The sequence below is a fragment of the Cervus canadensis genome, chromosome 3 (genome assembly GCF_019320065.1).
Source record: "Cervus canadensis isolate Bull #8, Minnesota chromosome 3, ASM1932006v1, whole genome shotgun sequence".
Taxonomy (NCBI): Eukaryota; Metazoa; Chordata; class Mammalia; order Artiodactyla; family Cervidae; genus Cervus; species Cervus canadensis.
Genome location: NC_057388.1, coordinates 51064081 through 51091087, shown reverse-complemented (window position 1 = coordinate 51091087; position 27007 = coordinate 51064081). Strand labels below are relative to the sequence as shown.

Genomic DNA, 27007 nt, shown 5'->3' with positions numbered 1-27007 from the left:
TTGTTGACTATGAGGGCTGCTCCATTTCTTCTAAGGGATTCTTGCCCACACTAGAAGATATAATGATCATCTGAGTTAAATTCACCCATTCCAGTCAATTTTAGTTCACTGATTCCTAAAATGTCATTATTCACTCTTGCCATCTCCTGTTTGACCACTTCCTATTTACCTTTTCTCACGGACCTAACATTCCAGGTTCCTATGCAAATTGCTCTTGTAGCATCAGCCTTTACTTCAATCACCAGTCACATCCTCAACTGGGTATTGTTTTCACTTTAGCTCCATCTCTTCATTCTTTCTGGAGGTCTTTCTCCACTCTTCTCCAGTAGGATATTGGGCTTCTACCGACCTGGGGAGTTCATCTTTCAGTGTCCTGTCTTTTTGCCTTTTCATACTGTTCATGGGGTTCTCAAGGCAGAATACTGAAGTGGTTTGCCATTCCCTTCTCCAGTGGACCACGTTTTGTCAGAACTCTCCACAATGACCCTTGGTATGGTTCATAGTTTCATTGAGTTAGACAAGGCTGTGGTCCATGTGATCAGTTTGATTAGTTTTCTGTGATTGTGGTTTTCATTCTTTCTGCCCTCTAAGAGAAAAGGATAAGAGGCTTATGGAAGTTTCCTTTTGGGAGAGACTGTGGGGGGAAACTAGGTCTTGTTCTGATGGGCAGGGCCCTGCTCAGTATATCTTTAATTTTCTGTTGATGGGCGGGGCTCTTTTCCCTCCCTGTTGTTTGACCTGAAACCAAACTGTGGTGCAGGTAATGAAATAATGGTGACCTCCTTCAAATGAAGGGCCTGTGCACACACTGTTGCACTCAGTGTCTCCGACCCTGCAGCAGGCCACTGCTGACCCACGCCTCCGCCAGAAACTCCTAGACACTCACAGGCAAGTCTGGGTCAGTCTCTTGTGGGGTCACTGCTCCTTTCTCCTGGGTCCTGGTGCACACAAGGTTTTGTTTGTGCCCTCCAAGAGTCTGTTTCCTCAGTCCTGTGTAAGTTCTGTAATCAAATCATATAACTAAGGATCTGTGTAATACCCTATATCAAGAAATAAACAATACCTGTCTGAAAATTATCTGCATGTAAGTATATCTTGAATGAATAATCATCACTTAAAATTTATATATTATATTTATGTTTTTAAACACCTAGTTCCTGATGCTATTTTTTTAATACAATCCCATAACATTCTTCATGTATGAATCAGTGTATACCTCATTTAATGTCATTTACAGTGTAGTACTAATGCCATTCAAAATGAAACTGTCCATGGTCCTTGATTAAACCCTCTCATGAGAGTCCAAGCCACTGTTCAGGAGTCCCCCAATATATAATTGCCTCTAATTCCAGAGACAGGGGCAAGTAAGAAGGTAAAAATAAAAATTTTCACACATTTTAACAGCTTTCTTGAAGGATGACTAACATAGACTGCATGTATTTAAATATACAATTTGGGAAGTCTTTATGAGGCAACAAACATCATCACCATCATGATAAGGAACACATCTGACAACCGCTGGATTTCTTCCTATCCCTTTTGTGTTCCCTCCCTCTCACCTATCCCTGCCTCTGCTTTTTCTGCAGGCAGACACCAATTTTCTTTTCACCATAGATTAGTTGTAATTTTTTTTTAATTTCTAACTAAACGGAATCCTATCTTGTATGCTTTTGTCTGCCGTTTTTCTCCCAGATTATTTTGAGGTGCATCCATGTATTTTTCAGTAGTTCATTCCTTTTTATTGTTGAATAAGCTTCCATTTCATACACTGGACAGTTTATCATTTCACTTCTTAATGGGCATTTGGGTTATTTACAGGTTTTGGCTGCTAAGCATTAAGCTGCTATTTAGCATTCATGTACAAGTCTTTAGGTAGACAGAGATTTTCATTTCTCTTATCTAATACTTAGAAGTGGAATGGCTGGGTCACATACATATTTAACTTTTTTAAAAAAATGCTAAGCTGTTTTCCAAACTGGTTGTACAGTTTTACATTCCTACCAGCATTGGATGGGAATTCCAGTTCCTCTAACCCTTGCTAAAACTTGGCATGGTTTGTATTTAATTTAGGCTATTTAAATAGCTGTGTAATAGTATCTCACTGTAGTTTTAATTTTCAGTTTCTTAATAATTAATTATATTGAGCATCTTTCATATGTTTATTTCTCTCTTTGATTGAGGTATATCCTCAAATATCCAGTCCATTTTTGAAAGGATTTATGACAAGCAACAAGGGCTCTTCTTGTGTTGATAGATACAGTCCTTGTCTAGAGAGCTGGTATGGGTTATCCTCTACAGCTTACTTAGTTGTGTTGAAAATATTCATAAAATTATACCCATGCTTTTTTTCTTCATCACACTGTGATCACTTTGCTGTTTACCTGAAACTAATGCAACATTGCAAATCAGCTGTACTACAATATTAAAAAGATGTAGGAAAGCTTTGGCACTTTTTTTAGTAAGACCTCACAAGTGATCAAGCTACTTCTGAAACTTTCTTTTAAAGAGATAACTCATTTTATGAAACCCACTCCTTCTTGAAGGCTTGGGTCAGTCGACTGTGTCCCACTGTACCTTTCCTCTCCAGTGCCGGCTGCTAATTTGGCGGTCATTGCTCACCTTCAGTGGGTAACTCAGTACAGAACTCTTCCTCCCTGTTTCACATCTCACAGAGTCACAAGAGTGTAGAGTTTTCCTCTCCATAACATATCTCATCGTCGTATTTGGTGATTTTTTTAAAAAAAACTGTTATTTTCTTAAATTGAACTGTAATGGATTTACAGTATCACACTGAGCGATTTTTGAGTTGATGTATATGACCTATCTCATACAATAGCTTTACTGTCTCTTGACTAGTCCGCATAGTCTTGATTTTTGCTCTTTTTTAGCAACCCACTCCTATTGTCATGTTTTAAACTTTGACATTATCAGAAACAGTCTCACTCTCCAAATCAAAAATCCAATATTTCACTTTCTGATCATCGCCATATCGAATCAAATCTTTTACTTCCTACTTCCACTGCATATACATTTATTCATGTGACTCCCTGTTCTCATTCATCCTTTTGCTATCCTGGTTGGCAAAATGCCAGTATCAGTGATGCAGCACCTACCAAGACTGTGCTTTCTCCCCATCCCCCCTCTCAGACTGTCAAAGGGAACAAATAAGCTTAAATTGAGCTCATCTTAAAAACAATGGTCTCCCTGGATCCTGTGGGTAATATCCCAGTTCTCTTTTATTCTCTTCGAATTCAAGTTTCTGAATGCTTCATTTCTTCTTTTCCCTCCTCTCTTTATGTTTTTTAAAGGAGTTAAACATCTCCGTGAATACCTGCTCAGTTGTTTTTAATCCATTAAAAGTTCTGAAATTTCATATTCATGAAAAATATACAAGTGATATCTCATAGTTGTTTTTTTTTTTAAACATGGGATATTTTGAAAAAGCATATGTTGAGGAGAGACTATGTATAATTGTAGTTTTTATATTTGTATTTAATGGAAGTTACAATTATTTTCATATATGTAAATAAATGAACATGATTATTTTTTCCCTATCACTCTTTGAAATTCTGAATTGTATTCTTTAGGAAAATGCATAAGTCACCCATCTATAATTATTTTATAAGACATGATGTATCTATAAGTAACCTTCTAACTTTTGTTCTCTGTTTTTGAGTATTACACTGGTGAAAAAATACTTCTTTGTCCTCAGAAGCAGTGCTCCCTCCCCTTCTAGGATTTAGGGAAATAAAAATAATAGGCACTCTTTCAGAAACAAGCCAAACTACTCGGGAACTGAGCATTTAGCCTGACCTGTGTGGGCCCCTCTGTGGAGTCCACAAGTACCAGGTTAGTTTGGCCACCATAGGTGGTTCAAGTCTGGAATGAGATCAAACTTAACTCTCACTTTGATTTACCTATCCCATGGGGAGGCTGAGCTACTTTGGGCTTTTAGGCTTAGGGCCTGTTCTATAAAGGTACCAGAATATCCAGTAACCATATGTGTGGTGTTTACCTTTGTTCTGCAGGAGCGGAAATAAAGAATTCATATTTTTAATAATACACTTAGGTCAGAGTTATTTCTCTGAAGACTTTTCCTGTTTTCTATGGCTCAGATGAGATTCTTTTGGAATGTAATGAAGACTGCATTAGGACTTTTGGTGAACTAAAACATGTCACAGAGCTGATTCTTATTTGTAGCGGTCGTTTATATCATTTAAAAAAAATCACTAACCTTTGATCATGTGCATCATCTGGGAAACAAACTAAACTTTGTGTATCTGTATGGAGCAAATGCTATAGCCTGTTGAAGGTGATGGCCAAATCTAGTTGGGGAAAGTGGTAAATAGCATTATTTCTTACACCTGTGACAACAGTACCTCTGTACCCTGAAAAAAAATGCCCTTTAAAGATCTGTTCTCCTATTTTCCTGGACTCTCTACTTCCCTCACTTAGCCACTAATATTTAATATGGATAATTGTTTTATATCTTGGTACTTCAGGTGCCAAAATCTTCAGGTGATATTTAACTCTGTTAAAACTACTTCTGTCCTCAATTAATGAATTTCTGGCATTATTTCTTGCTATCATTTTTAATTAATCAATTAATCCCATTGTTATCTTTATCACAATCATTACCCAATCAAGAGCCTCCACTGATTTTTATAGGACTAAATGGCTTTCCCCTTTAAGAAACCCAAAAGCATAAATACTCTCTCATGGCAGTAAATAAATTAATCCATAAATAAATCAATAAAATGTATCTTCTAGCACTTGAAGTAGCTTCCAGTTCCAGTTAAGTAACTGATTTTAATCTTACCACATATTTGCATACCGTCAATTTTGTGTGCTCCATAGGTTGACTGAGTGATTAATCTGGGAAATAATTTTATGAAATGACTAATCATCTTGTTATAAACTACATGACATAAAGGGCATTCTGTTAATTCAGGGTCAGGCCAGATGGTAAGGCAAGAAAGTGGCCTCTGTGTGGCTAAACTTGAAAATGTACAATTGAAAAATTAAATGAGGACTCCAGGAAATAGCACCTCTAAGAAATATTTCCAGGAAATAACACCTACTCAGTTAGAAAGCAAGGAATGATTGCCGGTTGCTATTAATGCAAGCATCATATGTGTAAATATTGGCAAGCTTTAAAGCTTGGGTTCAAAATCAAGGAAAGCTTTGTGAGCACTACATGTTATTGCAGATTTCTTAAATGGTGTCAGTGAGAGTAATAGAGAAACATTTTTATCAGTTCAACTAATAAAACAGATACATCCTTCTAATATTTTTGTCAAAGCTGAATAATGATAGTTGTGATTGAAAATAATAACAGGACACTTGTTGACATAATATAGACATAGATTTATTAAATTATATTCATGATTGAATGAAAGATTACCCATCTAGAAACAAAGGAAAATGGGGCCAGTCCATAGTGTTCACTCAAACATTTTCCTCAGCTCAAGGCCTCTGATATTTATCTGTATGATATGGGGAGAGGTTAATTTTTGTCCATGAAGAACATATTTCAACCAGTTGTGAATAAGAGAAGAATCAGAATTAAGAAGCCTCCAGTCTTAGCAAACAGAATTTCTTGGAAGAAGTACAAATGTACTATTTAGATTATTGCCTTTTTTCTAATAACTTAACTAACTTTCAGGTTTCTTCTTGGTTATTTGAAAACCTTTGTAAGATTGTAAGGCTGGAGTCTCATATGCTGGAATTTATCATCATAATACATGTGATTGCATATATTTGTGGTGCTTAAGTTGTTCAAAGTAGCACCTTGTCTTGAAAACATACTGCTCCTACATTAAATAATTACAGACTGCTATCATCTGGGCATTAATTTCAGTGATTTAGGAAATCCACTTTAAATGGCTAAAAAAATAGAAATGTGGATTGATTGTTTTAACTAACTGGAAATCAAAAATTAGTTTGAGTGTTAAGATCGGTTTGCTTTATTAGTTCAGTGGTGTCATTAAGCTTCTGTCTCCTTTGTCTACCATATCCACTTTCTCTTCACTCAAAGGACTACACAATTCTCTAGCCACATCTTAGAAATAAGGAGTGATTTTGTTGCAGGAAGGGGGACCCCTTCCAGGGCCTGAAACTGGGTTCTTGTCTAACACTCAGAAATGAATTGTCCGAGGAGACACATGTGCTGATAAAGCAAGAGATTTTTGGGGGGAAAGGGCACCCGGGTGGAGAGCAGTAGGTTAAGGAAACCCAGGAGAACAGCTCTGCCACGTGGCTTGCAGTGATGGTGATGGGATTAGTTTCTGGGTTGTCTTTAGCCAATCATTCATTCTGACTAAGTCCTTCCTGGTGGTGTAGGCCTTGTTCAGCCAAGATGGATGCCAGAGAGAAGGATTCTAGGAGGTGCTCGGACATGTGGTGTCTCCTTTTGACCTTTCCTGAACTGTTTTGGTTGATGGTGGCTTATTAGTTACATGTTCCTTACCAGGACCTGCTGTCATAAAACAACTCATGCATATGGTTACTATGGTGCCTGGCTAGGGTGGGTGGTTTCAGTCAGTGTTCTTCCCCTAACAGTTTCTATGGCTTTTTCAGAAATTACAGAGCTTTTGTCTTGGAGGTCTCCAATAAATGGCTTCTCCAGTGTCAGTGAACAGAACTGGGTCATATGGCACCCATAGGAATCAGTTTCCAAATACATTGATTCTATATGGTCTATATCTATGGATACTTAGGTATCTACCCTGAACATATTTTTTTTTCAATATTTATTCCACTAGATATTCTGAGTAGCAGCAGTGCAGTTTGATTAACATTTAAGGATAGTTTCATTCCTCTTGCTTATAGCTGGTTAAGAAGTTGTCATTTGTCCCAGATTTGTCATTGATAAATGAGGAGAGGTTGGCTGGAGGCAACTAGGAATACTCTTTCTTTTAAGAGAAAGTGACATATATAACTTTTATTATGTTGAGGTATGTTCCTTCTATTCCTGCTTTCTGGAGAGTTTTAATCATAAATGGGTGTTGAATTTTGTCAAAGGCTTTCTCTGTATCTATTGAGATAATCATATGGTTTTTATCTTTCAATTTGTTAATGCAGTATATTACATTGATTGATTTGCAGATATTAAAGAATCCTTGCATTCCTGGGATAAAGCCCACTTGGTCATGGTGTATGCCTTTTTTAATATGTTGTTGGATTCTGTTTGCTAGAATTTTGTTTATAAAATCTATATATGACAAACCCACAGCAAGCATTACCCTCAATGGTGAAAAATTGAAAGCATTTCCCCTGAAATCAGGAACAAGACAAGGGTGCCCACTCTCACCACTACTATTCAACATAGTGTTGGAAGTTTTGGCCACAGCAATCAGAGCAGAAAAAAAAGCAAAAGGAATCCAGATAGGAAAAAAAGAAGTGAAACTCTTGCTGTTTGCAGATGAAATGATCCTCTACATAGAAAACCCTAAAGACTCAACCAGAAAATTACTAGAGCTAATCAACAAATATAGTAAAGTTGCAGGATATAAAATTAATACAGAGAAATCCCTTGCATTCCTATACACTAACAATGAGAAAACAGAAAGAGAAATTAAGGAAACAATACCATTCACCATTGCAACAAAAAGAATAAAATACTTAGGAGTATATCTACCTAAAGAAATGAAAGACCTATACATAGAAAACTATAAAACACTGATGAAAGAAATCAAAGAGGACACAAACAGATGGAGAAATATACGGTGTTCATGGATTGGAAGAATCAATATTGTCAAAATGGCTATACTACCCAAAGCAATCTATAGATTCAGTACAATCCCTGTCAAGCTACCAACGGTGTTTTTCAGAGAACTAGAACAAATAATTTCACAATTTGTATGGAAATACAAAAAACCTCGAATAGCCAAAGTAATCTTGAGAAAGAAGAATGGAACTGTAGCAATCAACCTGCCTGACTTCAGACTCTACTACAAAGCCACAGTCATCAAGACAGTGTGATACTGGCACAAAGACAGAAATATAGATCAATGGAACAGAATAGAAAGCCCAGAGATAAATCCACGAACCTATGGACACCTTATCTTCGACAAAGGAGGCAAGGATATTCAATGGAAAAAAGACAACCTCTTTAACAAGTGGTGCTGGGAAAACTGGTCAACCACTTGTAAAAGAATGAAACTAGAACACTTTCTAACACCATACACAAAAATAAACTCAAAATGGATTAAAGATCTAAATGTAAGACCAGAAACTATAAAACTCCTAGAGGAGAACATAGGCAAAACACTCTCCGACATAAATCACAGCAGGATCCTCTATGACCCACCTCCCAGAATATTGGAAATAAAAGCAAAACTAAACAAATGGGACCTAATGAAACTTAAAAGCTTTTGCACAACAAAGGAAACTATAAGCAAGGTGAAAAGACAGCCCTCAGATTGGGAGAAAATAATAGCAAATGAAGCAACAGGGATTAATCTCAAAAATATACAAGCAACTCCTGAAGCTCAATTCCAGAAAAATAAATGACCCAATCAAAAAATGGGCCAAAGAACTAAACAGACATTTCTCCAAAGAAGACATACAGATGGCTAACAAACACATGAAAAGATGCTCAACATCACTTATTATCAGAGAAATGCAAATCAAAACCACAATGAGGTACCATTACACACCAGTCAGGATGGTTGCTATCCAAAAGTCTACAAGCAATAAATGCTAGAGAGGGTGTGGAGAAAAGGGAACCCTCTTACACTGTTGGTGGAAATGCAAACTAGTACAGCCACTATGGAGAACAGTGTGGAGATTTCTTTAAAAACTGGAAATAGAACTGCCATATGACCCAGCAATCCCACTTCTGGGCATATACACGGAGGAAACCAAATCTGAAAGAGACACGTTCACCCCAAGTTCATGCAGCACACTGTTATAATAAGCCAGGACATGGAAGCAACCTAGATGCCCATCAGCAGACGAATGGATAAGGAAGCTGTGGTACATATACACCATGGAATATTACTCAGCCGTTAAAAAGAATTCATTTGAATCAGTTCTAATGAGATGGATGAAACTGGAGCCCATTATACAGAATGAAGTAAGCCAGAAAGATAAAGACCATTACAGTATACTAACACATATATATGGAATTTAGAAAGACGGTAATAATAACCCTATATGCAAAACAGAAAAAGAGACACAGATGTACAGAACAGACTTTGGGACTCTGTGGGAGAAGGCGAGGGTGGGATGTTTTGAGAGAACAGCATGAACATTATCTATAGTGAAACAGATCACCAGCCCAGGTGGGAAGCATGGGTGGGAAGCCCAGGCCTGGTGCACTGGGAAGACCCAGAGGAGAACAGCATGAACATTATCTATAGTGAAACAGATCACCAGCCCAGGTGGGAAGCATGGGTGGGAAGCCCAGGCCTGGTGCACTGGGAAGACCCAGAGGAATCGGGTGGAGAGAGAGGTGGGAGGAGGGATCGGGATGGGGAATACATGTAACTCCATGGCTGATTCATGTCAATGTATGACAAAACCCACTGCAATGTTGTGAAATGGTTGGCCTCCAACTAATAAAAATAAATGAAAAAGAAAAAAGAAAAAAAAAAAGAGAAAGTGACAAGAAATGTGCCTCCCTCCCCATTTTCTTCTACTTCACTCCTACATTCTTACCCTTTCTCCTTCCCTTCTACCCCTTTCAATGAAAAAAAGAAAGAAAGAAAGAAAGAAGCATGTTGCCTTGATTTCTCCTGGCAGCCATCTTTTGATTGTGAGGAAAACTGTCGATAGGATACATCCAATGCTGTAAAGCCTTCATGACTTATTGAGTCACTAAATCAAATTCACCCAACTACTTCTGAATTTCCTATTATGTGAAAATAAAATTCCTTCTTCCTTAAATTAGGTTTTCTAATGCTCATAACCAAAAAAATTCTAAGTAGTGCAATATTTAGGCCAAAATATCAGTTATCAGGAAAATGAAAATTGATATTGGGAAGTTACCACAATATTTACTATATAGCTTAAGATATAAAGAATATAATCATCTCCTAATTTTCCAAGCTAGTAGTGACAAGCAGAATAATGTGTAATTTTGTGTAATTTGCAAACCATTCAAAAGTCATTTTAATTTGGCTTTGGGTAATGTTGTTCTATGCACAAAGGATTCCATATTCTCTGTGCTCTTAAAACTGAGCAGTGAAAATCTACTTTAGCTTTATTAGGAGGTGCAGGTAATTTTTGAATTTGTTTAGTCTCTTAATGTCAGGCACACCTTGGTGGAGAAGGGCACCATCATTGTCAGCTGAGACACGGTTGCCCCTCCTTCCTCTTTCTTCAGAGGCTTTTCTCTTCCTAGGGACATAGCAATGCTTTGGATTCAAAGGATCTCCCATCAGAGAAATGTTAGGGAAATATGAATAAACATTAGGAACAGTACTCAAATCATGATCAAACCATATAACAAATTATATTTGGTGTTAAATGTCAATAAGAAGTTGAAAGCACAATTTGCCTAGGATAGTTAAGAATTGATTTCAGTTCCTTGTAAGAACATAGAGAAAAACATACAGGAAAATGCTTCAATGGACTAAATTCTTTCTAACGAGTATAGAAGGATGGTTGACAGTATAAAAGGAAAAAGGATGTTTGAGATAGTTCCCATATTAAAATAAAGTTTGAAATGGTCAAGAAAGAAAATCCTGGTTATGGTTAGAAGCAGATTGTATGCCTTAGGGAAAGTAGACTTCAAATATAAATTATTCAGCCAATAATAATAGTAATAGTTCTATACCTAAGAGTGCTCAAATTATAAAATAATTATTTCAATGGGAATGAAAAAAAAAACAACTTTTAGGAGCAAGAGAGTTGAAAATGATTTGTTTTTTTCATAGACATTTTGGTTACAATTTTTAAAATAACAGTGTGCTTTCACACAATTCAGCAAATTTAACATTTCATGACATCTAAGGATATTTTCTTATTATATTTGACATTATCATTAATTGAAACTATCTTAAATATTATTAAAAATGTTTACAAAGTATGATGAAAAAGTAAAAGTCCACTGAAAAGAAGCATCTGAGTTGCTTATGGAATGCTTTCTTTCTAAGACTGGATTGCTAGCTCTTGATGAAGATTGAAAGGTAACCCAGAATGGGCCATGTAATGCAAATAATACTTATAAGTCATTTATTAGTTTTTTAGTTAGAATACCTAAAGATTTAAGTGACTCCATAGCTAAAAATCCGAAAAGGGAACCTTAAAATTCTAACAATATTGATATGATAAAGCTATGATGACCTGTGGTGTGGGATGAGCAGAATATAAATTTTAAAAAAAAAGACAAATATAAAAAAACCTGTGAACTTAGAGTAAATGTTTAATAGAAAATTAGGTCATAACCATGAGAAAATATCAGAGAAAATAAACTTGAGATTTATGTAAGACTTACAAAAATGGCAAGGAAATTAAAATTGTTAGATCTTTTTGGAGCACTGTTCAAACTGAAAGAACAATGCATAGATTTATTGCTTAGAATAAATGGTGAGATGTTAAAAGACTATGGTAAGATAGCAGAGCTCAAGTCCTGCTTTGCTTCTTTTAAGGAGAGCAATTTGCAAAAGATAGAAAAAACAGATTACAGAGGAACTCTTAAGTGAGAAGAGAATACTTAGCTACTTTAGTGTCTAGGGTCATGTAGAATTTAAGTACTTAAACAGCTCATGCTTATCACAAAACTAAAATGGATAATACTTGAGATATCAAAAACAGGAAGAATTTACATGATTAGAGTGAACTCAAGGGACAAATTTTTAAAAGTAGAGAAGCTGGATATTCATAGAATTGTCCATTTTGGTCCTGTGATTTTGTTAAATAAGTCGAAGGTGTGAAGGTGTGTGAACCTTTAAAATTGCTTGTATTACTAAAAACCATGTGTTTTTCACTAACAGTATGCTATTTAAAATCAAACTTGTTTTCTTTTTTGATAGAATACTTAGTGAAAGCTGTGGATATAATCAGTCCTGATTATACCAGATCTTCTGACAAAGTGAAAATATTTGTGTGGACAAGTTAGAGAAAAATATGCTGTAGAATTAAATGCAGTGTAGCTGCCTGGATGATCACATTCAAGGATTACTTGTAATTGATGGATGACAGCTAAAAGCAAGGTCCATGATTGACATAGTATAGACCCTATCATTTTCAACATTTGTCACTGACTTTGAGAAAAGTGTAGAAGACCTATCAAATTTAAGGACAATATAAGGTTGGATGGCAGAGGTAAAATAATCCTTATTCGGGCAGATATCAAGAGGGTCATAGGCGAAAACAAAGTAAAATTTAATAAAAATTCATTCATCTTTTTATTTTCTATTCAGTGTTCACTATTAAGCATCTTCTTTTACATGTAAAGCACTTGGTGATGGTGGTGGTTTAGTTGCTAAGTCGTGTCTGACTCTTGCGACCCTATGGACTGTAGCCTGCCAGGTTCCTCTGTCCATGGAATTCTCCAGGCAAGAATACTGGAGTGGGTTGCCATTTCCTTCTCCAGGGGATCTTCCCAACCTAGGAATTGAACCCATGTCTCCTGCAATGCAGGCTGATTCTTTACCAACTGAGCTACGAGAGAAGCCCATGTAAAGCACTTAGCTTATTGCTAAAAAGGCAAAACTGAATTAAGACATGTCCCTGTTTTATAAGGGGGATTCCCAGGTGGCTCAGTGGTAAAGAGTCCACCTACCAGTGCAAGAGACACAGGTTCAGTCCTTGGGTTGGAAAAATCCCTTGGAGGAGGAAATAGCAACCCACTCCAATATTCTTGCCTGGAGAGTCCCATGGACAGAGGAGCCTGAAGGGCTACAGTCCATGCTGTCTCAAGGAGCTGGACACGACTGAGCTAGCATGCACATCTTAGAAGTACAGAAGAGAAGACATTTTAAGAAATAATTGTGATTAAATATAAACCTTGCTATAAGTGCATACAGTTGTTATGGAAGCATAGGTTTATGAATAAATGGATTGAGTGGGAAGTACTAGGTATAGGTTTTTGGATGACTTATAAAAGAGTAGACATGCTTAGTTTTAACCTTGTGAGAGGAAAGATGCATCAGTGACATGATGTGAGTGCCTTAAAATGTAAATGCATTAAAGTTATAATGTTTAAACAAAGTAAATAGACACTGTTGTATCCTTTTCTGTGCTCACCTTTCAAAAGGACGTGACTAGAAATGAAAGAAAACAAATAAAGAGATGTATATCCAAGAGAAGATGCCAACTAAATAAATTATTTCTAGTGTTAATAAGGAAATAGCTTAAGAGTTGACTAAATTATGACTGTCCAGTTTTTCCATGTTACATATTTTATTCTTACTTGATCTTTTTTAAGGTTATACATTAATAGTGCTTATAATATTATCATAATATATCCTGTAGGTTAGAAGTTGTTTTCTTTCATGTCCCTTCCCCTGTTGTTGATGTGTATGTATGTGTGTATATGTATTTCTAAATGAAAGTGAAAGTTGTTCATTTGTGTCCGACTCTTTGTGATCCCATGGATTATACAATCCATGGAATTCTCCAGGCCAGATCCCTTCTCCAAGGGATCTTCCCAACCCAGGTCTCCCGCATTGCAGGCAAATTCTTTACTATCTAAGCCACCAGGGATGATCAAGAATAGTGGAGTGGGTAACCTATCCCTTCTCCAGGGGATCTTCCCAACCCAGGGATGAAACCGGGGTCTCCTGCGTTGCAGGCAGGTTCTTTACCAACTGAGCTATCAGGGAAGCCCATGTGTTTCAGAAGTAAAATTTAAACCAACAATAAGAGAAAGACACAAACTTGTGATTGTTAAGGGGAAGATTTATTATTCCCACTTATAAGGGATACTTACTTGTATGTCTTTGATCACTTTCATTAAGAGTATTTTGTTAGAAGTTTATTTAATTTGGATCCTTCCTCTTAAGAGGCATTTTGATTTAAAGTTGACTTTTAACCAGTGGAATTAACCTTGGTTGAATTAGCCTTAAGTACTCAATGTCTTTTTGGTGCTTATTTTCCCTTTCAATTTTATAGTGATTTTGTTGTAATGACTGCAGCATTTAGTTTGGTGAAATTTGTTCTCATAACAGAAATAAGAAATTTTATTTGAGGATGCAAAAATAAATGTTTCTCATATCAATGCATTGAAGTTTGGTGCTAGTGTTTCTGGTCTGCAAGGCATACATTTATTTTAATCAGTGACCAGTTAACTCACGTGGCTGTCCATGTTGTTAATGAAGGAGAGGTCATGGGTTTCATCCTGGTGCAGGCCAGCAAACTTCTCTTTGTTATGTGGCATGGGATATGCCCCTCACCCCAGCCAGCTGGCTGGCAAATGTGTGCAGTTGGTGACAAGGAGAACTGGGTGAGACTGTGTAGATGGATTGGTGCAAATTCATCACCATAGCTAGGAAAATAACCCTGAGTGAATGTCTCCCTAATGGACAACACATGGTTGTTTATATTCAATTGAACTGTAGATATATAGTTTGTCATTAGTCTTACTTACAGAAAATCTCACTTTTGTTTAATAGGTAAAATACATCCCTGCTTTAGTTCTTTTGGAGTAAATTTTTCAACTATATTTTACAGATATTTTACATTTTGTTTTCACATAATCTTCTCTTACATGTAAAATTTAGTAGCTTTTTAGGACATTTGAGTTTTGCAACAGTCTTGTTTAGCTTTTTAAGACCATAGGCAAAAATCACATGAGCATTGATTTTGATAAGACTAAGTCAGTCTGTGATGAATATTAATGGTGAAAAAAAGTTAAATCAAGCACATAATATTTGGCTACTATCATTCGGACATCTCTTCCTCTGCATTTATTAATATGATTTGGATAAAAGAGTAAATTCAGTACTATCTTGGTTTTTGGAAATCTGTGTGCTTTAACCGGCACAAATTAAATTAAGGTATTTACTACTTTCAAAAAGGGTGCTTAATAATGTTGAGTAAGCTTTCAAACTCAGTTTATTTCAGCATAGACTAATTGCTCTCATCTAATCATGCTGTATCATGTAATTAATATGAACATAGCTAGGATTCACCTCTATTTTTTTTTCCTTTTTGCAGGCTGTTGTACAAAACAGCATTACATGTGTTTAAAAACTACAGTTTAACAAACCAAATCTAACTTTTCCTTTAAAAACATTATATATTTCATTTGACTATCTCAGACATTTCATAAGAGGCGATCTTAGTAAAATTAGATCCATTCTTTTTTAAAAATGATAAGTTTAATTTAATACAGCCAAAACCTATTTTATTATTTCAGCCTAATTAATCGTATATCAAAACCTTAGTTTTAGAAAAAGTAGATTGTAGAATATACACAGTGAATTTCTGTTAGGCTCAAAATGACTCGAGTTTTGATTCTAATACAAAATGTGAAATATAAATTTCATTATTTATATTTCACTGGGTACCACTGAGTGACCAAATCATACAGACTTTTATACCACATTTATATGTGGTCTATACCACATTTATATACTCACCGAGTACCACTGTTGGTAAGGATGTCTGAGAGCCATGGAATATATAATTAGCTGGGCTTTTCAGAAATTAAAGCTCTGCAGTTTTCATTGTATAATTTTTTACATTGAAATGACTTCTGTGTTTAGAGAATATTAATCTCTTTAGATCTCTAAAAGACTATTGTCAGACCAGGTCTGACAATAGCCCTTTACTGAGTTTTTAAGTTGTTTCAATCTAATTTTTACAATAAGCTGTAGCACAGTACAGTTGATAGCAACTATTTGTGTACAGTTCCTGTTTTTAATGTAGTATCAGAATGTCCCTATGGAAAGTGATTGGTACTTCTCATACCTTATTTTGAAAAAAAAAAAAAGTTCTGTATTTGTATTCCATGGTTATTTGATATAACACACACACAAAATGAATATATTTAACTTCTCTCTCTTTCTCTCTTTCCCTCTGTGTGTGTGTGTGAATTTAAAAATGTGCTACTAATCATTTTCCCCCAAATTCCTATTTTTATGAGTTTTAGGGTTTTTACAGTCAGTGTGAATTCTTCTGTCAGAGTGCAGACCGACTGACAATACAATCATTTAAAAATCTAATTACTTTCACCTGTTTAAATAAGTGAAATTCATGCTGGAAAACGTGTGCAAACTGCCACGGGAAGTAGCTGAACTCCCACTCAAGGAAAGTTTTGCAGACATCTTTTTTTTTTTTTTTGTCCCTTGAGGTGTTTATGTCCTTTTAAAAGTCTGTATGGATTTGGTCTATAGCCACAGATTTGTGACTAAATGACTGTGTGATCGAAGCTACTAAACAGTAATAAGGCTTGGTAATAGCAGTTTGAGGTTTATTTCAAAAGCTTCATGTCTAATCTCATTAGTATACCTATGGGTACAAATGTTATTTTTCCCTCGTGTGTTCTAAACATAAAGGAAATAATAGATCATAATTAATGTACTAAAAAGGCACATTTTGCCTCTGTTTTTATTTTACAATGCATAGTTAGTTCACCTAAACCTAACAAATATGAATGTGTTTTCTCTTCCTTTTTAATTTTGTTTTTAACTAAAAAGCTGCACTGATATTATACAGAAAGAGAAGATGAATGTTTGCCACTGAACTCCACTGGATTTAAATAAATAAAAACAAAGAATAATTCTCTAATAGCCTGGCAACACATCTGAAGCTCAGTCTGTTGTTTGTTTGGGAAGGTGAATGGAATATGTGTTATGCAATTTCTCAGCAGCAATCATTACACATTTTCAGTTGATAGACTTTTAAGCTGTCACATCCTTATTTTCTTTTCCTGGCAACAATTATTGCGTCATGAAATGAAGATAATTGTAATTTTGTTTTGTCTTGGATGCCATTTATAAGATGTGCTATACATATTATTACCTCTCATTCCTATTAGATTATTTTTTTAGTAAAATTAGAGTTTAGTTGATTCAGGGTATTATACTACTGCTTTTAAAGCATTATTAGCATTTTGTTAAGATTGGATATTAAGGAATGCAAATGACCAGGTCCGTTATTAAAATAGGGAAACAAATTCCACTTAGCTATTTGATTTTTTTCCCTCTCTTCGAATATGTAGAGCATGTACTTTGTGCACAGGCTAACTTGTGTGTATATGTTCTACATCATATCAAACAAATACTTATAGATAATAGGAATAACACGTATAGCTCAGGAGTTTTAAACTCATATGCCTTTAGGAGCCAAGCAAAGCCCACCAATGAATAAAATGAACTTTTGTTAATTAGGAAGTGATGGAGGAAGACAAAACTGGAGATTACAGGCCACTTCTAAAGGTATACAAATTCAATTGTTTTAAAATATCCTGTGTACTGTCATTATCAAGGAAAACACTTTGACTGACTGCATTTGGCCTTCAGGACACCAGTCTGAGACTTTGAAACCTCCCACCTATTTTATACATCATTAGCTGGGGATTATCCTGCCATGGAGGAATCATAGTTGGGGGCCCCTCCAATCTGATGCCCTTGCTTCCAGGAGTATATTAGGATTTGTCAGTGTAAGAATTAATCAGTTACTAAATATTCAAAATGAATATTTGTTACTAAATAACAAAATGAATCTTAAAACTAATGCTTTAGAATAGACACTACAGTTACTTCTCGGCAACTTCTTAGATCTTTACATCCCTGAAAGTCATTTCTGCTGAGTTCTGAGTGCACAACCTTCCATCCCTACAGCAGACATACCTCTCTACTATTCTTTGATCCTCACTGATGTCCTAACACTACTTTGTAATTATGTCAATTAATGCAGTTAATATATTAGTAATAATATAACCCCATGGCTCTCAGGCTAGCATTTCCCTTCTAAAATTGTAGAACATCATCCCCTTCTAGTGAAGATAAGGGTATCTATGTAAGATAACTAAACAAGCACTGTACTATGATTGGCAATTATATGAATACATCCCTGGAGAACTACGGATGGAGGTTCGTAACACTGTATAGGAAATGGTTATCAAAACCATCCCCAAGAAAAAAGAAATGCAAAAAGGCAAAATGGTTGTCTGAGGAGGCCTTACAAATAACTGAGAAGAGAAGAGAAGTGAAAGGCAAAGGAGGAAAGGAAAGATATACCCATTTGAATGGAGAGTTTCAAAGAATAACAAGGAGAGATAAGAAAGCCATCCTAAGTGACGAATGCACAGAAACAGAGGAAAACAATAGAATGGAAAGACTAGAGATCACTTCAAGAAGATTAGAGATACCAAGAAAAAATTTCATGCAAAGATAGGCACAATAAAGGACAGAAAAGGCATGAACCTAACAGAAGCATAAGGTGTTAAGAAGAGGAGGCAAGAATACACAGAAGAACTATACAGAAAATATCTTCATGACCCAGATAGCCACAATGGTATGATCACTCACCTAGAGACGGATATCTTAGAATGAGAAGTCAAGTGGGCTTTAGGAAACACTATGAACAAAACTAGTGGAGGTGATGAAATTCCAGCTGAACTATTTCAAATCCTAAAAGATGTTGCTGTTAAAGTGTTGCACTCAATACACCAGCAAATTTGGGAAAGTGAGCAGTGGTCTTAGGACTGGAAAAGGTCAGTTTTCATTCCAATCGAAAAGAAGTGAAGTGAAGTGAAGTCGCTCAGTCATGTCCGACTCCTTGCAACCCCATGGACTGTAGCCTACCAGGCTCCTTAGTCCATGGAATTTTCCAGGCAAGAATACTGGAGTGAGTTGCCATTTCCTTCTCCAAAAGAAGGGCTATGCCAAAGAATGTTCAGACTATTGCACAATTGCAGTCATTTCGCATGCTATCAAAGTAATGCTCAACATTCTCCAAACTAGGCTTCCACAGTATGTGAACTGAGAACTTTGAGATGTTCAAGCTGGATTTACAAAAGGCAGAGGAACCAGATTGGAATCAAATTGGAATCAAATTGCCACCATCCATTGGATCATAGAAAAAGCAAGAGAATATCAGAAAAAAACATTTACTGCATCTTCACTGGGGCTTCCCTGGTAGTACAGCTAGTAAAGAATCTGTCTACAATGTAGGAGGGCCCAGTTAGATATCTGAGTTTGGAAGATCCTCAGGAGAATGGATAGGCTACCTACTCCAGAATACTTGAGCTTCCCTGCTGGCTCAGATGGTAAAGAATTCACCTGCAATGAGGGAGACCTGGGTTTGATCCCTGGGTTGGGAAGATCCCCTGGAGAAGGGAATGACTATCCACAGCAGTATTCTTGCCTGGAGAATTTTTTGAACAGAGGAGCTTGGCAGGCTACAGTCCACAGGGTCACAAAGAGTTGGACTTTCACTTTCATGTTTGCTGCTTCATTGACTATGCTAAAGCCTTTGCAGTGTGGATCACACAAACTGTGGAAAATTCTTGAAGAGATGGGAATGCCAGACCACCTCACGTGCCTCCTGAGAAACATGTGTGCAGGCCAAGAAGCAGCAGTTAGAACGTCATAGAACAACAGACTTATTCAAAATTGGGAAAGGGGCATGTCAAGATGGTATATTGTCACGCTGCTTATTTAACTTATATGCAGTGTACATCATGCAAAATGCGGGCTGGAGGAAGCACAAGCTGGGATCAAGACTGCTGGGAAAAATATCAGTAACCTCAGTTAGGCAGATGACACCACCCTTATGGCAGAAATTAAAGAGGAACTAAAGAGCCTCTTGATGAAGATGGAAGAGGAGAGTAAAAAAAAATGGCTTAAAAGTCAACATTTGAAAAACAAAGATCATGGCATCTGGTCCTATTACTTCATGGCAAATAGATGGGGAAATAATGAAAACAGTGACAGACTTAATTTTCTTAGGCTCCAGAATCACTGCAGATGGTGACTGCAGCCATGAAATTAAGATGCTTGCTCCTTGCAGAAGAAAAGCTATGACAAACCTAGATAGCGGATTCATTACATTGCTGACAAAGGTCTATATAGTCAAAGCTATGATTTTTCCAGTCGTGTATGGATGTGAGAGTTGGACTATAAAGAAAGCTGAGTGCCAAAGAATTGATACTTGTGAACTGTGGTATTGAAGAAGACTCTTAAGAGTCCCTTGGACTGCAAGGAGATCCAACCAGGCAATCCTAAAGGAAATCAGTCCTTGGAATATTCATTGGAAGGACTAATGCTTAAGCTGAAACTCCATTACTGTGGCCACCTGATGTGAAGAGCTGACTCATTAGAAAAGTCCCTGATGCTGGGGTAGATTGAAGGCAGGAGGAGAAGGGGACAACAAAGTGGGCATCTCCGACCCAATGGACATGAGTTTGAGTAGGTTCCAGATGATGGTGAAGGGAGGCCTGGAGTACTGCAGTCCATGTGGTTGCGTGGATATGACTGAGTGACTGAACAACAGGAGCAGCCTGTGTTTTATATGTGCAGTTTTAGACATAAGTAGTGGAAATTAGGTTTTTTTGGATCTTGCTTTGTACATTGAAAAATATCTGATTTTCTTTAAAAATTACCCATCACACTGAAATTAGTGAAATAGAAACATGTGTTTGGGTCTAAGGGCAAGTTCTATTCCAGTTTTTATAACTATTAGTAAAACATCTGTCTGATTTTAAAAACTAAAAGTCATGCTAATTATTTTCTTTAATTTTTTGATTATTATTTTTAGTTGCAATGATACCTTCACTAGTCTAAAATGACTTTTGAAACCTGTTTTATTTACAGTATAAATTTCTAATTGAACTAAATTATACATATCACTCCATGGCATATATATAATTTGAAAAAAAGTTCAAGATTGAGTATTTCATATAGATCACAGAGAACACAAACTAAGGATGCCATTTTAAAATCTGATATATATGTATATATATATTAATTTAAACCAAACAAATTTCTCCATACTTAAAATTCATTGTGTTAAAGAGAGCATCATTTTGAGAATATAATTATGTATTGTTTATGATTACCATGAAGAATAGCATTAAAACAATTTTTTTTCCACAGAACAATATGTACTTTAATCAAAACTTCCAAGCTACTAGTTTAGCTTAAGAAAAAAAAAATCATATAACCTAACCAGCAAAGTCCTTAGCAAACTATTTACATATTAATTTTTCAAATATACGTGTACATTTGACCCTTGAACAAAGCATTGGTTAGGAGTACCATCTCTTCAAAAATCCTTATATAATTAATTTTATAGTTAGCCTTTTGTATCTGTCTGTACTTTTACACTTGAGGATTCAACTAACTGTGGATCATGTAGTATGTATTTGCTGAAAACAAAACAATCCCCGCCCCTGCAGTTAAACCCACGTTGTTAAAGGGTCAACGGTGTATTCCTAGCTGGGAACCTCCAATTTCTGAATTCTGGAACAAATGAGCCGTTGTCACACAGATTACAGCCTTTTCCCAGACTTTTTGCAAACTCCCCTCTTATGGGACTTCCACAAATTTCTACGAACGCCTGGCATTCAGGGCATTGTCACCCGATGGGGCAAAGTACCACAGAAAGATGAAGGCTGGGTGATTAGCTTAGCAGCAGATCAAAGTAGGCAGGTAAACTTGACGAGGTTAAGGACCTGAATACACATCCCCTTATGCTATTCAAGTTGTGGACTTGCATTAAAGTCTTCATGTTGCCACAAGAGGAATGCACACCTTAGTCTGAGTGACTTCAGATGCACTCCTCACTCTGCTAGTTTCCTCCCCATTTTAAAGACACCAACTTAAGCCATTTGCCAGGCTGAATTAATCAAACACAGATGCCCTAATTCCTCACCCCCACCCCTAAGCTATGCAAACTGGGGAGACCAAAGACAGAAATAAGATGCACACAACCCCCACTCCATCTGGCAACATATATTCAACATGCTACATAAAGTATAATTTCCATTTTATTGTCTTTTCAGAGAAACCAATATTTCTTCAGTCTTTAAGGACTTGGATCCTTACATGGGCTTTGGTGGAGGACGTGGGGCAGCACCCGCAGGTCTAAATCAGGGTGGAGGTGTTTGGTCCTTCCGGGCTTCCCGAGAGCGATTCCTGACTACCTTGCTGTGAATGGCACAACTCACACAGTAATGTAGTTTCACATACAGCTTGGGAAGCACATAGGCGTCGAAAACACTCACTTCAGAAATGTCCCTGATGGCTGCAGCCTCTACAATGTTCCCAATGATGAACTTCTTAATGGCCTTATCCTTGGGCACCCATCAGGCACAGTTGGTGCAGCGAATAGGCTGCACGTGGCCGCAGCCCTTTTTGGCACGACCGTTGTTCCTTCTTTTCTTGGTCATCTTGGAAGCGCGGAGGCGAGAGAGAGCTAAAATAATTTTAATAGCCAATTGATGTAGGCCCAGTTTTGGAGGCCACACTCATCATCATCAGAACCTTCACCATGTGTGTTTTTGAGGAAGGGTGGCAGAACAGTGGATGTAAACCCCTGTACCGTTTTGGACAGATCTTTAGTCTCTAACGAGACTTATAAAGAGGATTGAGAAGACTTGCTGGAACAGCCAGCATAGTGGCTATTGAACAGTCAAATTCATGGAATCAACAGTGATGCCTTCGTCAGCCACTGCTATATCATAGCATTGTACCAAAATAAATTAGGTACTGATAAACAGAACTCTGATGTCATTGCTGACTAGACTGCTCTGACAAACATTCCAGTTACCTACTGCTGTGTCACAGACCACCCCAAAACTTAGTACCTTAAAATAATAGTCATTTATTTTGCTTACACACATTGACAGTTTCGGTAGGGCTTAACTGCAAGGTTTGTCTCTATTCTGCGTAGCTTCAACTGAGGCTGCTTGACTTAAGCTGCAGGACAGCCCCTTCAGATGGCTCACTCACAAGCCTAATAAGTTGGTTCTGATCTCTGGATCTGAATTCAGCCAGGGCTGTCAACTGAGTGCTTTGGTTCCTCTTAATGTGGGTTGCATGGGCTTTCTCACAGCTTAGCAACAGGAGTTCCATAGAATAGTCCAGGATGGAAACTCTAAGGCTTTGATGTAGCCTTGGAAGTCCAAGAACATTGCTTCTATCTCCCTCTGTTTGTCCAGCAAGTCAGTAAGGCCAGGTTATTTTTTTCTGAGGAAGATAATTAAACTCATCTCACAGTGTCAGGAGTAGCCAAGAATTTGTTGCCATTTTTAATCTACCATAGCAGAAAGGGTGAATTGCAGCATTGATGCTTCTTGCCCAACTAGAGGGGACATTCATATGCTGAGAGTACTGCTGAATCCACTGGAGGAAGCTTCCTGACTGTAAATACCACCACTTGTGACACCAACCTGACATACAGATAGCATGTACTATAGCCAGACAGTACACTAAGTGCTTTACAGACATTTTTAAAATTACATTTTCACAACAGTAATTGTAGGTGGATGATGGTAGTATCTGAAGCACAAAGAGGTTAAAGCTCATAACTTGTAAGTGGTAAACCTAAGGCTCAAATGCAGATTGTCTTCATGCCACACTTCATACTGTTAATCACTGTGGGATATAATCTCATGTGAGATGGCTCATCTGTTTCCCTCTTTTGACAAGTAGGCTATCAAAATGCTACTCCGTCTGTTTCACTGAAAAGTCACCCATGATATGAGTAAAGTGAATACACCAGTCTGATAACTAAGAATTTTCTCTAAAATAATCATCTTTTGAAAGCATTAGAGAACTAGAAGTTCTGTAAAGATGGAGCTCTGTGTCAGTCAAGAGCAGGCACAGCTTCCAAATGGAAAACAAATCCACTATTTCTTGAAGAAAGAGGTCCCAGGATGCTGGGGGCTTGTGGTGGGGGCTGATGGAGGATGCTTGTCAGCAGGAAAGACAGAACATATCTGAACCATAGCTGGGAAGTGCTGAGGTTGGAGTTAGAACTTTCACAAGACTCAGGCCTGAAGACTGAAGCAGGAATACAAACCAAAAAACAGTGAGGTGAGAAGTTCTGTTCTATTAACTTTAACTTTGACTCTTCTCCTTTCCTAATCCCTGCCTCTTGGGAAGCAACTTGTCCCCATCCAGGACTTCCGTCCTTACCTGGTTTGGAATCGGTGATTGTTAGGCCATCCAGATGCTGCAGTTTGTAGACTGAATGTTTCTGCGGCACTGATGGCTGAAATCAGCACTTGCATTTTCTTGTTTTCCCCTCCTGCTATAAAAGTAAGCTGGTCTGACTTGGACATTTCTGAAGAAAGGACATGAAGGCCCTACTAAATGGCTTGATTCTGCATATAGTGTCTCTCTTAAATTACTGCCAAAATAGCCAAAAATAAACAATAAACCATTATAATAGTTTCTTTACTATATCAAAAACTTATTAGAACAGAGTTTTCCCCATGTGATGTTAGCATGTAGAAATTTTGTATCCTTTCGTTTAAACCCCTATCAGGTGATTTCCAAGACAGTGTCAGTTCAGTTCAGTTCAGTTCAGTCACTCAGTCGTGTCCGACTCTTTGCGACCCCATGGACCAAGGCATGCCAGGCCTCCCTGCCCATCACCAACTCCCAGAGTTTACCCAAACTCATGTCCATCGAGTCGGTGATATCATCCAACCATCTCCTTCTCTGTCGTCCCCTTCTCCTCCTGCCTTCTATCTTTTCCAGCATCAGGGTCTTTTCAAATGAGTCAGCTCTTCGCATCAGGTAGCCAAAGTATTGGAGCTTCAGCTTCAACATCAGTCCTTCCAATGAACACTCAGTACTGATCTCCTTTAGGATGGACTGGTTGGATCTCCTTGCAGTCCAAGGGACTCTCAAGGGTCTTCTCCAACACCACAGTTCAAAAGCATCAATTCTTTGGTGCTCAGCTTTCTTTATAGTCCAGCTCTCACATCCATACATGACTACTGGAAAAACCATAGCTTTGACTAGATGGACCTTTGTTGGCAAAGTAACATCTCTGCTTTTTAATATGCTGTTTGGGTTGGTCATAACTTTCCTTCCAAGGAGTAAGAGTCTTTTAATATCATGGCTGCAATCACCATCTGCAGTGATTTTGGAGCCCCCAAAAATAAAGTCAGCCACTGTTTCCACTCTTTCACCATCTATTTGCCATAAGTGATGGGACAGGATGCCATGATCATAGTTTTCTGAATATTGAGCTTTAAGCCAACTTTTTCACTCTCCTCATTCACTTTCATCAAGAGGCTCTTTAGTTCTTCACTTTCTGCCATAAGGGTGGTGTCATCTGCATATATGAGGGTAGAACACATTAAATTTTATTGTCTTTATTTTACTACACTGTTAATTGCTTATCTTCTGTTTGTAGATACCATTCATTAATTGTGTTTATGTTTGCCCTAAAATGATATTCAAAGCATTAGATTTCTCTGCTCATTTATATTAAAAATTCAAAGGTGTGTCCTAATGGGAAACATTTTGGCTTGAAGTTGTTAGTATATCATATGTAAAAATACATTGTGAGAATAGAGGATAATGTTTAATTGTTGGGATTAAACTCAGTTACACTAAATCTGTTAGTGATATAGAGTTATACTTTTTCAAAATTTAAAATATTAGAAAAAAATGATATTGTCCTTTGCATTTTTCCTACATTGTGCTTTAGAAACTTGATTTTAGTTTTATGTTGGTCTCAGATAGTTTGTTTTCTACTTAGATATTTTTTAGTGCTTTGTACTCTTCCCAGTATGTGAATTTACTGACCCATCAGATGTATTCTCAATAGGTCATTGTATGATTCATTAAAATGTCCTTAGGCAGATAGAGATCACACAGGTATGAAGAGTACAATCCTTCTCTGAAGCAAAGGACTCATGCCCCAATGTCTTTAGGGGCAATTTGCTTGTCATGCAGTTGGCTTATGGCCAACAGAGATGAACAAATTAGTAGAATGTACCTGTGTTGGCCCTGTTCCTAGCCTCATTTATGTAATTGATGTCTAGTGGCCTCATTTTGGATCATTAGCATATCAACATAATGTCTGAGCCTGGAAAAGTGCTGCTTGTTGTCAGACATTAGCAATTTAGCATAACACAGAAAGCAAGAGAACCTGACATTCTAACCAGATCAATGGCTAAAATCAAGATGGTAGCACAGTGGGGCTCAAATTCAGTAATCTTGGAGTTCCTTTGTGTTTGAAATAGTTAGCTATTTAAAGATCTAACAAGTTTAGTTCTGTGTTAGACAGTTTTTCTATAATATAGAAGATACACTTTCTTAATACTATTAATATAAATGTGGGATTATTTTAAATATTTTTAAGTTCCTTCATATTTCATTAATTTCACTTTCATTGTTTTTATGTTTACTCATTGTACATGTTTATTGGTACCTCTGGCCAATGGTAATTTTGTTTTAAATAGGACAGGTTTTTAAACCAAAGAAACAGCATATTTAGAAATGGTTTTAATTTTAGTGAAAGAATTTGGTGTGAATTAACTATGTTGCTTTGCTTGAGAAGAATCCTGAGTTGTTTTATAGCAATCTGAAATACAAGCTTGCAGTTCTCTATTTCGAGTTATTCACATGATATGTCATTAATTTATCAGCTGTTTATTATGCAAAAGTATTAAATAGACACATTTCATTAGTGCTTCTGATTTAAGGTAGGTGACACAGACAGTGATGTTGTAACATTTTTGTTGTTGTTCGGTCGCTACATGTCTGACTCTTTGTGAGCCCATGGACTGCAACACAACAGCCTCCTCTGTCTTCTGCTTCCTCCCGGAGTTTGCTCAGATTCATGTCCACTGAGTCAGTAGTGCTGTCTAACTATCTCATCACTTACTGCCACCTTCTCCTTTTGCCTTCATAAAAATAGAATAAAAATATATAAAAATAATTTTTAGAAGACAGACATATGCAGATAAGTTATACTTGATATAAAGGGTATATATAGTTTTAGAAGTAGAAAAATAAACCCTGTGTGTTGTAGGGCTCTACTTTTTATGACCTACAACCTGACACTTAATTCTTCTCAAATTATTCTATTAATTAAATGAAAATATTTAAAAATACTGTGATGTGAATAGTGCTTTTTTCTC

General features: G+C 36.9%; 1 protein-coding gene and 1 pseudogene across 3 annotated transcripts in view; one reads left to right on the top strand and one right to left on the bottom strand.

The window, feature by feature from the left end:
* The window catches only part of FOXP2 (forkhead box P2), a 628727-nt gene that overhangs the window by 259136 nt on the left and 342584 nt on the right, over window positions 1–27007 (top strand). The gene's annotated exons all lie outside the window — the stretch shown is intronic.
* Window positions 21872–22291, bottom strand: LOC122438352 (annotated as a pseudogene).